Source organism: Nuphar pumila, chromosome 15 (assembly GCF_984573655.1).
Source record: "Nuphar pumila chromosome 15, dmNupPumi1.hap1.1, whole genome shotgun sequence".
Lineage (NCBI taxonomy): Eukaryota > Viridiplantae > Streptophyta > Magnoliopsida > Nymphaeales > Nymphaeaceae > Nuphar > Nuphar pumila.
In genome coordinates, this window is record NC_143263.1 from 30,299,067 (window position 1) to 30,312,520 (window position 13,454).

At 36.2% G+C, this 13,454-nt stretch overlaps 1 pseudogene across 1 annotated transcript; it reads right to left on the minus strand.

The window, feature by feature from the left end:
- Nucleotides 1-1,494: 1,494 nt before the first annotated feature.
- Nucleotides 1,495-2,793, minus strand: LOC149814989 (leucine-rich repeat extensin-like protein 2 pseudogene; annotated as a pseudogene). Its single transcript, XR_016428125.1, has 2 exons — nt 2,339-2,793; nt 1,495-2,251 (listed from the first exon to the last, which is right to left on the minus strand). The product of XR_016428125.1 is annotated as a leucine-rich repeat extensin-like protein 2 pseudogene (transcript).
- Nucleotides 2,794-13,454: the final 10,661 nt, after the last annotated feature.

Genomic DNA, 13,454 nt, shown 5'->3' on the forward strand with positions numbered 1-13,454 from the left:
AATTGCACACCAGCAAAAGGATGGTAGAGCTGTGGTGAATGGGACCCACTCCATTGCAATAACTTCCCTCACCTAATGACCCTGCTATCTCATTAATCACCAACAGCTTTTTTTTTATTGTTTTCACATATCTTCGTTGCATTCCTGACCATAATGCCTCATTTCACACATTTTTTACCCTTGGCCTTGTTCTTGTCTCTTGGCTTTTACTCTCCATTCACATATTTATATTCTTCTTCATTTATTGTTTATATGCCAAAGAGTAAAAGAGATACGCTGAAACGTACATAATGATTTACTGCGCGTTACATGTTAACCTCTCAACTGCAGAACGACTGTAAAAGTTCCTACAACTAGCACCAATGTTGTCAGAGTCGAATCGAATCCGCCTGAATCTATAAAATCGGCTGAATCGGTTTTCATTCTTTTACTTTTTATGATAATTTAATATTTATTGGTTATTTGGGCATTAAATGCATGTTTTAGAATCTGATGGGACCCTATAAGTCATCATTTCCTTTATTTCTGTATTTTCGTAATTTCTATGGTCTTTTTAATTTTTTATTTTTATGATTTTTCAACTTCTTTAAAAAACCTATAAATTAAAAAGGCCGATACAATTCACAATCAAGTTCAGAAACCGATTCTGACAACATTGGCTAGAACTTCCTAGTCCCTACTGAAAAAAGTAGAAACAAAAGACTAATCTTTTATTGACATTAAAACGTATGAAAAAACATATTTGTGGTAATTTGTTCATGTTCAAGCTTACATACAACTATATGAATATGTGATCATTTGGTGTAACAGGACAGATTCATTTTATCAACTTTCTTAGGGAAGCAAAATCTGACCATATTTTGATCAATTGCAGTGCTAGTTTAGACCTGGATTAAGAAAATGAAGTGAACAAGATTTTCAGCCTCTTACCAACACCAGAAGAAGCCTAAAGAAGTTTATTGGTTTTATGATACTGCTATTAATAGCAAAAAAAATTTGCATGGCATCATACTACAGCACCGTCTTTCCCTAAAGCAGATCCATAGATAATAGCCAGTCACACCCTTAGAATGCATTCTTCATGGTATAATTGGATGTAATGTTGACAGTATCGGTATCGGCCCAGAATAGTTAGGCCACCGATTCATCTGAATCGACCGAATACCCATACTCAGCTGAATCGTTCTGTATCGGCCAGAAAATAATATAAAAAGAATATTATGTACCAACCATAAATTCACACGTGTTAAAACCATTAAAATAGTATTAAAATAATAATGATTTTTAGTATTTTTGGCATTTATTTAAAAAAATAGCCTATCCAGGATGAAGCGGATCGAAATTCTGCCGATATTAGCCGATAACATTGCTTGGAAGGGCTTGATTCAGGCTGTGGTGATTAGATCTGCTTAAATGAATGATGGGCTATGATAAGAAATCATTCTAGAGGGGGTTGGGGGGGGCGGTGGTATTTAATAGTAACATGTTTTCCTCTTTGGTCAAGTTCACCAATGAAAAGTAATAAATCATTACTAATACAATGCAGTAAAAAGGAAACAAACAGTGTTTTTACCACAGGACAACTGCTTGGTTGTGGTTTCATGGGGAAGGAAAGTTAGGGGGCAGGAAGTTGGTGCGCAGATCCATTGCTGGCTTCTCCACCAATGGCCTGCAAAAGAACGGCTTGGCAGAAGGAATCCTCAGGCAGTTCAACCCTCCTTGGAAACCAGCACACTCTGGTTGAGGCCTCTGCATCACCCTACCTGAAATGCAGTTCCCAGAGAGATCAAACCCCACATTCTTAAACACCAACCTTGAGCAGTCCTGACTGACCCCAGAGAAGAAATTGTAAGATACTGTCAGATTAGCCAAACTAGACAATGAACACAAGATATCAGGAAGTAACCCAGAGAGCTCATTGTGAGCAATATTGAACACCTCAATCCCTGATAAACAAGTCAATGAATCAGGCAACTCCCCACTCAAGGAATTGTAGCTCAAATCCAAGACCACCATCTGTGAAAGGAACCCAACTCCCTCGGGTATGCACCCTGTCAATTGGTTGTTCATGAACAGAATCTCCTTAAGCCTAGAACCCATGTAACCAAAACTGATTGGTAGGTTCCCACTGAACCTGTTATTAGCCAAAGTGATGACAGAAGCAGGGGAGTTCCCTAAACTCATTGGTATCTGACTCTCAAACTCATTGTTGTTCAGAAAGATTGCATCCAGATTTAAAGTAAACAATTCATCAGGGACCACCCCAGAGAAATGGTTGTACCTCAAATCTAGATAGATCAAGCTTGGGAGTCTCAGAACAACAGAGGGAAATGGTCCTGAGAATTGGTTGTTGCTGAGATCAAGCTCTGACAGAGAGATCAAATCTGAGAAGGATTCAGGGATTGTCCCAGAGAACCTGTTGGAGTTGAGGTGAAGGATTGAGAGGTCTGTGAGGTAAGAGAGTTCCTTCACAAGGGTACCCTCAAGATAACCATGGTTGAGGTCAATGCTAGCAACCACTTGACCAGAGACCATGTCTAGTGAGTCTGAGCAGAAGACCCCTTTGTAGGAACATACATTGGTGCCTACCCATGTTGATGTGATGCCAAAAGGATCCCTTGTGATTGATGACTTCCATGCCTGAAGTGCCAAGTACGCATTGTAGAGCCTGAGGCTTGAGAAACCCGGTGGAGACTGTGTGATGATTCCACCAAGGATGTCTCCATTACCAAGTGAGCACAAGAGATGGAATTGCAGGAAGATGGACAGAAACCAGGCTTTTCTTCTCACCATTTTCAGCGGGAAGAGAGAGAGAGCAGAGGAGTGGTGGCAATGTAAATGAATTAATGAGAAAGGTTGTGGGGAGGATCTACATAAATGTGTTCTTGCAGAGAAGTAATTGCATGTGTGAGCGCTCATAAAAATGTAAAATAAATTATCCAGAATTTTTTAAATTATAAGAAAAAACTCATAAAAATGGCATGTATGGGAGTGCTGTAGGTTTGACACGTGTCAGTATAAGGAGAACTGCAAAAAATGCAAAGAAAAAAGAGAAAGGAGTTTGGACTTTGAAAATGTCTGCTTTTGGGGTTTCTTCTGTTAAGTGATGACAAAATTGATGATGCTTTCTGTCAAGTGACGACAAATTGATGATGCCCTTGGGCCAACGGACAAAGCAGCAGATGGGGGGCGTTGCAGGTTGCAATATGTACGATAAGGGGCCATGCGAGTAGAAATCACCATTTTTTTCGTATTCTTTTGTTTTTTTTTAAATAAGATACTTACAGATGTGATATATACATTTGTTCTCTTAGTAGAAAACGGGTTCTGAACCATGTTTCTGTGTCATGTAAGCAGGCTTTTTAAAGAATTCAAAAATGAGCCACTCACAAATGTACAAAAGATTCATGTAACAAAAATCATGTTTCTACATAGAGAACATGATCCAAAAGTGTGGCAAACAAACCATGTTTAACACATCCATATGGTGAAGTTGAGTTGATACAACTTGCATTTATGATTTCCAGGCCACTAGTAGCAAATATTTACACTATGTAAAGTATTACTATTTAATATGCTCTTGATATTTTGCAATCCAGTGGAAAATTATAGTTGCAAAGTTTATTTTCTCAATCGGATCTTTTAAACAACTTATCTTGATGTTTAACTCGTATCTTTTATTGTACAATTTTGATGCATTGTGGAGATTGAGTTTTGCAGCTCTTGAAACATTTGCCTTCACATCATGTTGTCCAAAACATATTTTCTACTAAACATTGGAAGGCTGATCTACAGAACCATCAAAAACTTTGAAGAAGCTGCTGTTGAAGTCCTGCAATAACATCACCAAATGCTATTTCACAACACACACACAAGTGGTGTGTGTCTGACTGCATCCGCATGTAATGTGTGTGTATTTGTATTATATTTCATACTATTCATCCTCCTAACGATTTCAGACGGTCCTTTTGCCACCTTGTATCATGCTTTAGCACTAAACTACGGTCATATTTGGTTGGATCACATGAGATTCACTTTCTCATAACAAATGAGAAAGTGATTCTCACAGGGGTTCAAATCTCATGCTCAACCAAACATGCGATTTGGGCTCGTCAACCCGTGAGATCTCAAATCTCATGGGTAAGGATGATTTAAAATCACATGATTCAAAATCACACTCGTATTTCACAGGTGAGCGTCGTCGCAATGTCTCCCTCGTCATCTCATCTCTCCTATATGAAGAAGAAGAGCACGGGAGGTGGGAAAGGCGAAAGCCGGAAAACCCAAGTCTCACTTGGAAAAAGAAACTCACTGGAGGAAGGGAAAGCTCCTATGAAAGTTTGTCGGAAAAATCAGGTGAACTATTTTTTTTTCTTTTCCTGGCAGATGAAGGGGTTGGGGGAGGGGCCCGTTTGGACTGGGGATCATGGAGAACTTGAAACGGGGATGGAGGTGGGGTGGAGGTTAAAATTCATCCCCGTGCGGGGATGGAGGTTCGGATTTTGAGATGGGGCGGGGGTAAAGACCTTGTCCCCCGCCCTCGCCCCGGTCCACTGCCATCCCTACTTGTGAATACAGTGAAGGGAAGAGCTCAATGGAATTGATTTCGTGTCAACTTACCAAAGCAAAAAAACATGAATCTCATATAAATAAGATTTTTCCTCAAACCAACCAAACATGAGAAGTCATAAGATTTACTTTCACATTTGTAAAGAGCAACCAAAGGTACCCTACAAGTCCTCATAAAATACCATGTTGCTTTCCATTCTAGAGATTAGGCTGTGTTTGGGAATTGCTCTTCGGAGCGAGTTTATGCATTGGGAAAAGTGGCATCTACCAATTCCTGGCTTCAAACTTTTTTTTGGAGGTGGTAGTTTAGAGGCCAGATTTGGAAGTGAGAAAATCTCATATGAAAACGGAAAATTTGGAGAGTGTGTTGTGTGTGCACCCCCGAACATGCACTAGCTACAGTGCGTGTTCTGGGGTCTCCACTGAGTGCCATGTGGTGCTTAGTGGGGTGTAGGGGAAGCCGTACATCAATACCACCATACATTAGCCTGCAGGATGTACAATGGTGTACGGCTCAACGGTGTACGGCTCTCCAGTACACCCCACTGAGCGACACGCGGCGCTCAGTGGGGACCCAAGAACACGCGCACTGTGGGGGGAACATATAACCTGCCCGCAAAAATTAGATTTTTTTTATTCGTGTGACGTGAAAATGGAATGGAGAGAGAGAGAGAGTAGAAAGCCGTTCTACGAGCACATCTGCACTATACTTCAGTGCGGGTTTTTTCTCACCAACGAAGTACGTTGGGATCCAATGCTATCTAGTCCCCCACCCTCATGGCCACCTGTTTCTTTTAGTTTTCTTGTTCACTATTTTGTTTATTACGAAAACAGAAAATGGCACTCATACGCATTATGAGACTCCAAAAACAACATAATTTAACTACTATACTATTCAAATACCTAGCTCTTTTAACAAAAGGGGGCTATGTAAATCATGGAAACATCTCCTCCCAAGACCACTCATTAATTTTTTTTATTCTAGTGAATTCTGGTAGGGGTCAGACTAACCACAACTTTCCTTTCAAAAGAACTACTATACCATTAGTTTTATGTAGTATCAATTACTTTTGCATTACATCCACCAAAAGAGCAAGAGTGACTATTCATAGGTGGTATCCCATGTGGTAAGCGGGGTCCTGTGCCAAGCTGAAGGCCCAGGTTTGAATCTGTCTGCTCCATGGGGCTTAAGAGGTATCTGGTAGGGGCCTATCAAAAAAAAAGTCAAATAGGACTAGGGGTATTAGCCAGTCAAAACTAGGAAGGAACGTTTCCAATGCTTTTTTAAAACATGGATTTACTGGCAGGATAAAAGATGAAAAAGATCTTTTTAAAGTTTTTAATATCTTTTCAAAGAAAATTTTCAAAAAAAATGAAAGTTAGAACTACAAAACATGACCGCACTATCCTTGTAAAATGGCTTGATCTCCGAAATACCTTACAATTTTCTAAAATCCTTATGCCCAAAATTTTGATTCTTTACTTTTTTATAACATTTTTATCCTTCGTACAGGCAAACCTGCTGATGTTCGTGCGATAGATTTGTACGTCATTCAAAGGTTACAACATCTCAATAAAAAGGAGATTTGCATAAGCATTTTGTGAATCTGATGAAATTCGCATAAAAGAATTTGCGAACTTGGTTAAGTTGAATACCAACAAAAGAGTTTCGCATATCAAATGTGTGCATCTTTTGAGATTCGCAACCCCTATGTAAACCTTTTAAAATTAAAAAGATCTAGCTCGACAAGTTTACTCCATACATTTGAGGCGGTCTTGACATTTGCACATACATCATGTGAACCACTTTTAACTGAAAACTTACTTATAATCAAGACGTACAGATGTATCTATGATATTCACAAATCATTGTTGTAAATGTCCTTAAACTTTACATAAAGTTAAGACGTACATCTACAAATATATGTTAGACCTTCGCAAATCATTGTTGTGAATGTCCATAAACTTTACATAAAGTTTGCATGTACATCCATAAATGTGTATCCAGACTTTTGCAAACATGTGTTATGAACCTCCTTACCTTCACATGTTTTCTTATTCGTATATAAAGTCATTGGTTGTTCTTTTTTGCATTTTTTGTTTCTTGTTAAAATCCTATCTAGTTTTTCTTTAGAACTCTAACTATTTTTCATCTCGCCTTACAGTGATTCGTGTGTAATTCATATTGCAGCATTTATGCGAGGTTGCGGCTGCTTTTTTGTTAACTTTCCTATCTTTCGGTCCCTAAAAACTTTGGACTAAAAGAAAAATGAGTTTCATATTTTTTCTTGCATTCATAAGGGTTTCTTGTATATATATATATATATATATATATATATATATATATATATATATATATATATATATATATATATATATATATATATATATATATATATATATTTTGTTGGCCCTCTAATATTTGTATTTAGTTGTTATTGTTGATGATTTAAAATTCACACAGAAGAGAGGAGAGACACGGGAAAAGAATGAGAGAGCATGAGAGAGAAACCTCGGTTAAAAGATGCGTGAAGAAGGAAAATGTTAGAGGGGTTTATGTAATCTCTCTCTCTCCTAATACGAAGAGGCTCCTATCATATGGGAGTCTCCTTCTCAAACTTTTTTCTTTTCTTTCCTAATCTTTCTCTCTTATTTTCTTTTATCTTATAAACTTTATATTTTATCTTAATTAATGATGATTATTATCCAAGAGATGTGGGGACGTCCCATCCTCTTGAGCTTACATGCACATGCTTTGATCCAATGGATCTCATAATATTGGGACCGAATTAATTATAACCGGATCTCCCAAAAGCATAACACAAAATCCATAATTGGATCCTATATGATATCCGGATCCAAAGAAACTGACTAACCTAACTGGAATATTCATTAAATTTCATTAGTAATGATTTAAACATACATGCACTTAATTCATTAATAAATTTAGGGAGTTAATTGTGAGAATATATCGATAAAAATCACAGATATTGCTGCCACCCCCACCAAACCAGTGAATACAAATTAATGTGCATGGGATATTTGAGAAAAGCTGAAGGGCGGGGTACACTGTGAGAGACAACCAGGATTTTGTTTTTCTCAAAGCTGGCTAGGTGCACTGTCAAGGTCATTTAACCTCCAAGGAATGGAGCTGCTGAGGGAAGATCTTGGGATCTTTGAATTTTAAGCAACAAATCGTAATTGAATCTTCTCGACTAGATCTAGTAACAAGCCCCTAGGGATGATGTTAATATTTTGTATAGTTTTAACATTCAGAATTCGTCATACCACACATTTTGGGAATGAATTTAACATCAAGCTCCTTCTTCTTGACTTTTTTCCCCACAAAATAAAAATCTATTTCAATGTGCTTCATACAAGCATTAAAACATGATTAGTTGCTAAGTATGCAGCCCCAAGATTATCATATATATTATATAACCAATGGTTCTTTTTGCTCAACATGTAATTATTACAAGAGATAGTTCACCCACGTTAATTTAGAAACTGCACCAGCCAGAGCTTTATGTACTTAGTAACAATTTGTTGTCTTGATAAATTCCAAGAAAGAAGATTTGTTCCAAGAAAAGTAAGATAGCCCCAGTGGAACGTCTGTCATCTGGGTAGCCTGCCCAGTCAGCATCTACAAATCCAGAAAGTTGATTTGACTTGCTTTTATGAATATGTAGTCCATGCATAATAGTCCTTTTAAGATACTGAAGAATCCTTTTAACATGATTTCAATGATCCTGCGTTGGTGCGTGCATAAATTGGCAAGCTTTATACACAACATAAGATATATCAAGACATGTAAAAGTAATATACTGTACAACACCAACAATGCTTCGATAATGAGTAGGATCCTCAAATGGTTCTTCTTCAAATGTAGGTGTGCTTTATCAATAGACTCTTCATGCTTAATGTATGTTATGTGATTTTGTGAGAAAGCAACCAAATTTCTATGTTCTTAAAAAGGGTTGTTATGTGTTTTATAAATTGTGACTAAAGAAAGCATGTCTGCTAAGTCTTAAATCGGTTTATAGATGTTTATTTCAAACTAATTGGAGAATGTTTTGTCGTCTAATATGATTTGATGTAGAACATGGTTCTTGAACTAATTTGTAAGTGTTTATAAGTGGTTTGGCGATCTTTTTATGTGTATACCATTTCATAGTTTCTACTGGATTTTACTCAGTTATGTTCTTGGAAAGCAGTGGATCGCATGAGAAGAGTTTGAACAATGGGACTTTTAGCCAATAAAGACTACTTTGAATTTCTAGTTCTTGAATATGGAGACTTTGTATTTGTTGCTTTGTTGTAAAGGATTGTCTATGGGTTCTATCGTATGTATAATGTTTAGTTTTTGCAAGTATGAACTGATTTGCATGATTTGAACAAGTTTTCTTTCGTTAGTTTTTTGAAATCTATGATTGTTGTTTGAATGCATGATAGAGAATGGAATGAATCCATTTTCAGCAAGATTTAAGTTATATTTATTACATAAAGTATGTTTGATACATATGCTTTACTGTTAAATTCAGTTTTGAGGCATTGAACATAGACTTAGTTGTGCTTAACCGTGATTCTGGAACAAAAGAGTCAACTCATTATTTTGAAGAGTCGACCCTTAGTTAAAAAGAGTCAACCTTCTGAAAAAAGAGTTGATCTTCAATTAAAAAGAGTTGACCCTCTGTTCAAAACAGTCGACCCTCATAGAGTGTGAGTTGACCATTGGTGATGCGAATAGGCTCTTGTACCATAGGAGTCGACTCCTGGTCTCAAAAGACTCGACTACTGGGCACCAGAGGGTGTTTTATTGGTAGTTTAAGATTGAGTAAAGGCGATTAAGCCCAAGATTCAAGTGAATAGCCCTAGCAACAGATTGTGTGGACTGAATTGGCTATGAAATTGATGGTAAGTGCTCAGTGGTCCTATGAGGGATTCATTTTTATATTAGAATGCACGAGTAAGGTATGATACAATGTTATATCTATTGTTAGAACTAAAGATATGCAAAAGCATGATGTGTTATTGCTTGATATTGAATTTTGCAATGTGCAACATTGATTATATGTCTTGTATGTTGATGAAATTGTACGTGCATGATATTGACATTATGCAAATGAATGAAATGTACTACATACTGTTGAAATGTGTAAATCCATGTCCGAATAAATGATATGTCATTGCAAAATAATAAAATATGCATATGAATGATATTTGTTTATGCATATGAACATTGTATTAAAATGATGCATGATTTTAGTCTAAGTTGTGGCTCATGACCTTATAAATGGTCAAACTGAATTGATTGTATGATAGGGCCCAAAATAATGGTCGATAACCTATATATAGTTAATTGAAATCATATATGCTTGTTCCCTTAAGAGGTTACTAAATATGTAATCATTTAAAGATTATTTAAACATGTGTGTTAAGAAAATTAATTATAAAGAATGCAAATGTTAATTCTCTTATAGTTTACAATAAGAGAGTATGCAGTACACTAGACTTTGTAGGGTTTTGTTAAGTACAAAGGGTTGTTTCTCTAGCCACGGAGATAGGAGATAGCTACCACTGATACCACGAGCTGGTAGTGAGATTTGTTTCAGCTAAAATAGAAATTCTGATATATCAGGTTGAGGGTGTTGAGGTCTCTCTCTCGATTGGATTGTCCCTTACCCAGAACTTGGATTAAATGTGCAAGGTCGGAGTAATAAGACATAAATTGATTGAATGTATCCCATAGTTCATGCCTCTAATTTGGTTATTGTCTCTAGAGAAACAAAAGTGAGATTGTGCATTATGAGTATGGCATGCATCATTTAAATAAGAAACATATAAAGAAAAGAATTATAAATTATCCATGCCATGGTGAACATTTCTATTGCATTGGTAAGTCATGCATGAATTAATGCTCATGCATAAATGAGATTGTTGCATATGATTTTGTCATATTATAAAACAATTATTGTTGTTCATTTGATTATGCATTGTAAATGACTTATGGATGTTACCTGTATGATTATTTCTATGCACATATGTTTGTCTTTGTATTCCTGTTGGGAGTTGTTCTGACCCCGTATTAAAATATTTTAGGTACCTAGTAGCTGAGTTGGAGCAGTTGTGGAAAGCCAGTGCAGGTCAAAAGAGACAGTCAATTTCTCTTTCTCTGAATTTTTTAGACACATTCCATTTATCGTTTTGAAAACATTTATTGAAATAGTATTAACTCTGGTTATGGACATTGAGTTCTTTCAAATAAGAATGTGATCCTCTTTAAATTCAGTAATAGTGTTATTGATTGATTGTTGTGTAAACCACCTAAGGTTTTTGTTGATGTAAAAAATTATGTGTTTTTGGATTTAAAATCTTGGGGCATTACCGTGGCTATCTACCTAAGTCGCATCATCTTAGGGCCATGGAAGAGTTCAGACTTTTTATATGTGGCAGAATTTGGCTTTGAATGGCACTAAAGCAAAGCAAAGAATAGTCAAGTACTTGTTTTAAGAGTAATTCATATAGTGAGTTGTTAAGATTTAAACTAGGTAGTCTATTTATGAGATAAACAGCAGTACGAAAAACATCAACCAAAAACCTGGTGCTCATAGAGGTAAGAAATAACATTTCATTTTGTTGAGGAGTGTGGGGGCAAGAAACCCATCTTTTAATTCCATGGTAGTTTAAGAACCTTGAAAATCTCAAGTATGAAAATCAACAAATAGTATTTGTGTCCCTCTCTATACATAATAGGTGCATGACCCCACAAATTAGGATACACAATTTTTAAAGGATATGAGGCAACAGTTTTAGACAAATTAAATGATAATTTATGAGTATTTTCAATCACACAACTAGAACATAAGCCAAATAATTGCAACTTATTCAAATGAAATAAGGATCTGGATAAACTAAGTATATCCATAACACCCTGACTAGGATGTCCAAGTCTGCTGTGTCAAAATTCAGAGGACACGTGCTTCTGATCACATGACATCTCTGTCTATCTTGATTCTCTATCATCTTTACCCCAAACATAAAGTCCGTCGCTGCGTCTCTTAATCATGTTCTTCATATACTTAACATAAAAACAAGTGGGGGTGAAACTCAAGTATGTTATTATCTTGTGTAAACCGAGCAACAGATAAAAGATTTTTTCTTATTTATTTGAGGAACAATAACATTCTTTAGAATAAAATATTTATCATTAGATTGGAGCTTGATTTTACTTGTAATGGTAATAGGATGATTAGCACCATTACCCACTATAGCAGTTTCAGGACCATGATTTTCAACTTTTTCTACTAAATCTTCCTCATCTGCTATTATATCGTGTCTAGCTCTTGTATTAGGATACTTGTTGCTATTCCCTATTGAAGAGTAGTTCAAAAAAGCAGATATTCCTAACATTGCCTTGCAGAATGATTCTTATGGCCACAAAACTGACAAATCACCCTTTTGTTGGTTAGAGTTTCTTGAACTGTTGTCTCTACCTTGTAAATTTTATGTAGAAAATCCACAACCACCATAATTTCCTGAATTTCTACCTTTACCTTTACCTTTGCCTCTGTTTCTCCCTCCTCTAAACTGTCTGGTCTGACCTTGATTATGGCATCTGCCTTATTGAGCAAAGAAGACAGTGGAAGTGGAATCAACCGAGGATCTTTGATTTATTAATTGAAACTTCTTTTCTTGGTTGAGTAGCATATCACAAATATTATAAAATTTAAGAAGACCATCAAGAATACTAACAGTGGTAATAAAAGTTTCATACTCATGAGATAAACCATTAAGAATATATGATGAACATCTGAGACAACTCGATTTGTAGCATTAGGAGAATCAACAAAAAATTTAACATGATTTAAGTACTCTGGCATAGACATACTTTTTTTTAACATCTTGGAGATCTTTCTTCAACGGCATAATTTTATGACTGGACTAGGAAGCATAAGCTTTTTCTGAAGCAACCTAGGCTTCTCAAGCAATGAGAATCCTAATAATTTAATTGAGCATAGCTTCAGTCACAGTTGCCTTAATCCAATTTAGGGTCAAGTGATCAGATCTTTTTTAAACTGTATATTCAGGATTTGCAGAACGAACTTCACCCTCTTTAGCCACACTTAAATATTGATTTAAAACATGACAATATCCATCAACATATTTAATCAAATCTTGACTATACATTATAGATTTGATTTAAGACCTCCATAACAAATAGTTATTACGATCAAGTTTTATAGAAACAATACTACAAAAGGCATTCCACTGGATTGCTAAATTAGGAACCAGGGAAACCGACCTAGATGCAAATGTAGGGGACAAGCTCATATTTGCAGTTCCAAAATTGAACCTCAAAGGTAAAAACGACTTCCAAGATGGTGATCTGCTTCTTTTGTTTTACACCTGAGGGCAACACAACAGCCTAGACGTCCTCAATAACCTAGCTCTGATACCATGTTAAAACTTGATTTAACATGAGATGAGGGAAAGAACCAGAATCACAGACACACACACAAGTGAGAATAAGATTTTAACGTGGTTCGGCAAGGGTGTGCCTACATCCACAAATCTCTCTCTCTCTCTCTCTCTCTCTCTCTCTCTCTCTTAACTCTACCATTTTTCAAAGAAATTGATGATTTCTTTATATAGTAATTGATTACAAGAGGTGGCCCATTCATACTGGGATTCCTTAAACATGAGGACATATTTATATAAGATAAACCTGTAATACATACGAGAAGAGTTTCCACTAACGTGTGGGGGTTCTTGATTGACTAAATCTTTATGTTGCTTATCCTCAACATACCCAACGTGTGGTTAAGATTTGGATCCGGATACATTAGCACTATTAAAATAATATTAAAAATTAATTTTAAGTATTT